The following is a 3416-nucleotide window of genomic DNA, read 5'->3' on the forward strand; positions in this document are numbered from 1 at the left end:
TGGAAATGATTACTTGCATGCATTTTTGAGATAGGGTGACAGACTATCATATTATTTTTTTCTTATGCTTCTGCTTTTTTGTTTTGTTAAAAAAAATGTTTCCTCTTTTTCGATTTTACATTCTCTGATCTGGGATTCCAGTGCGTAGACCACTGATCAGCTTCCTACAGAGGACCTTAAGTTTTCAGGTTGATCTACTCTGAGACCGCTGCTGCAAAGCCATTCCAATCCTTTTGAAATTCTTGAAAGAAAAAAGAAAACCCCGGTGTGATTGGCAAGCAAACATAGTGACAGACCAATGCACACTTAGTATAATTTGTAAGAGCCAGTACTGTGAGTGCGACACATTGATCCTCACTTCTAAACAAGATGCAGGTTTAAACGATTTTAGATTCATTTTAAAATAAATATTTCAGTGTTTCAGAGTTTGCACTTTTTCAGATTATGAACGTTACATGTAAGTAATAGCAGGCAGTGCGAACATGCAGATTCACTCATAGTGGACAAAGATGGTTAGTCTTCCTTTTGTCTTTATACATCATGAATCAGCAGTCTATTTTTTTACATCTATATACCCATATAGACATAACGCAGCTATTTCTATATACGAGTTCTCTCAAAGACACCTGTTAAAAAAATCCCTTTGGATTGACAGCAACCATAAAATCCTGCCAACCAGGATATAAAGGGTGGTCTCATCCCATTCACATCTACGCAAAACAACAGCTTCGTGAAGGCAGCACAGTCAGTGAACCTGGACTTGCTTTTGTCACATAATTGTAGGTTTGTAAAGGCACAAAGATCCCTTTGCTAAAAATAATCTGGCACCTTCTCTTTTCTGCAGATCAAGCACCTCAGTTACAGTGTTGTCATTTTATTTTATTTTTTTTTTGTTTTCAACTTCTTACCTTAAAATCACAAACTGAATAACTATGAGTCATACCAAAAAAAAAAAAAAAAAAGTTAAGGGAGTAGGAAAAGACAGCATAACCATTTTGGAGATCTAGATTAATTTTTTAAAAAAGTATTGTTATAAATATTAAACACCTTCCAACTTGTCTATTAAACATCCCTAGAATTTCTTACATTTTAGAGCTTTTCTATGATGCTAACATGAAGACAAAGCATAATTGCCCAGCAAGTAGAAAGCTATCCTACACTATCCAAGCTTGAAATCTCTCCAGAATAATTTCATTAAATATGTAGCTTTTCAAGCCTTACTCTGCAGGCTTTTGTTTTGTTTTGTTTTGTTTTGTTTTTGTACATTCACATTACCCATCTGCCTGCTGCTTTCTGAATCAGTTATGCAGGAGTATGCCTGGAGGCAAGATTGTCAGAGCAGCCACATCTCCCTCTCCCTGCAGCACTGACCTCTCCAACCAAGGCGTCTGCTCAGCTGGTACTTCCCAGCTGGTGCATTTTGCAAACTGGTTACTAAGCAAAAGCTTTCCAGCTTGGTCTTGTGGGGTGCAAGCCACTGCAATCCGTTTTAGAGAAGAGACGTGAGGCTTTTCTGCACAATGTTAGAGGGTGACAACTTCTAAATGGACCCAGTGGCTCCCAGGGCTGAAGTGGCCACATCACAGCTGCCAGAGTTGCCCAGTGGCCTACAGTGAAGTTGGGGCACTGGACTCAGCCTCCTACTGATGGGAGAAAGGGATGCAAAAGGTGCACAAAAAGAGTCTACACTACATCTGTGCATCACTGTTACCATGAATAACCACTTATACTTTCTCCCGTAACATTCAGTCTGGGTGGATGCAAGAGAGAGGATCTCATTTTGACATGCTTTGTGAATTGGTAGGAATTGTTTTAAGAAATGTGCCTTTCAGTAGCAGCACATTTTAGGGGCAGCCTCAGATGCAGTGACCATGAGATGGTGGAGTTCAGGATCCTGCATGGAGGAAGCAGGGCAATAAGTAGAATTACAACCATGGAATTCAGCAGCGTGAACTATGGCCTCCTCAAGGTCCTGCTTGGAAGAATCCCACGGGCTAGAGCTCTAGAAGGTAGGGTGGTCCAAGAGAGCTGGTTAATATCCAAATGTCACTTCCTCCCAGCTCAAGACCAATGCATCCCTATGAGCAAGAAATCAAGTGAAGGGAGTAGGAGGCCAGCACGGATGAGTAAAGAGCTCCTGCCAAAATGGAGGCTGTTGGCGTACACCGGGAAGTGGCGAGGAAGGCCAGGCTCCACTTGGAATTACATCTGGCCAGGGATGTCAAAGACAACAAAAAGAGCTTCTTGAAGAATATCAGCAGCAAAAGGAAGTTTGGGGAAAATGTAGGTCCACTGCTGCATGAGAAGGGTGCCCTGGTGATGTAAGATACAGAGATGGCAGTTATTGAATGCCTTCTTTGCTTCCGTCTTTACTGCTAAGACCAGCCCTCAGGAATCCCAGACTCTAAAGATAGGAGAGAAAGTCTGAAGAAAAGAAGACTTGACCTTGTTCAAGGAAGATCAGATGAGAGATCATTTGGGCAAACTGGACCTCCACAAATCCGTGGGCCCGGATAGAATGCACCCAGGAGTGCTGACAGAGCTGGCAGATGTTACTGTAAGACACACTCCGTCATTTTTGAAAGCTCATGTCGAACAGGAGAGGTGTCTGAGGACTGGAAGAAAGCAAATGTCACTCTAGTCTTCAAAAAGGGCAAGAAGGAGGACCTGGGCAACTATAGACCAGTCAGCCTCACCTCTATCCCTTGAAAAGTGATGGAACAACTCATTCTGGACGTCATCTTCAGGCATGTGAAGAAAAAGAAGGTTATCAGGAGTAGTCAACATGGATTTGCTGAGGGGAAATCATGTTTAACCAACATGACAGCCTTCTATAATATTATGGTATGACTGGCTGGGTAGATGAAGGCAGAGCAGTGGATGTTGTCTATCTTGACTTAAGCAAGGCTTTTGACACTGTCTCTCACAACATCCTTGTAGGCAAGTTCAGGAAGTGCAGGTTGGACAAATGCACAGTGAGATGGACCATGAACCAGATGGATGGCAGAGCTCACAGGGTTGTGATCAACGGTGCAGAGTCTGGTTGGAGGCCTGTAGTTAGTGAGGTTCCCCAGGGGTCAGTACTGGGTCCAGTCTTATTCAATCTGTTCATCAATGACCTGGATGAAGACACCGAGTGCACCCTCACCAAGTTTGCCGATGATACTAAGCCAGGAGGAAGGGCTGACACACCAGAAGGCTGTGCTGCCATTCAGCAAGACCTGGACAGACTGGGCAGAGAAGAACCTGATGAAATTCAACAAGGGCAAGTGTAGGGTCCTCCACCTGGGGAGGAATAACCACAGGCACAAGTATAGGTTGGGGGTGAACCTGCTGGAAAGCAGCACTGCAGGGAAGGACCTGGGAGTTCTGGTAGACAACAGGTTGAACATGAGTCATCAATGTGCCCTTGTGGC

This window comes from Streptopelia decaocto (genome assembly GCF_964273445.1).
Source record: "Streptopelia decaocto genome assembly, chromosome: Z".
Classification (NCBI taxonomy): domain Eukaryota; kingdom Metazoa; phylum Chordata; class Aves; order Columbiformes; family Columbidae; genus Streptopelia; species Streptopelia decaocto.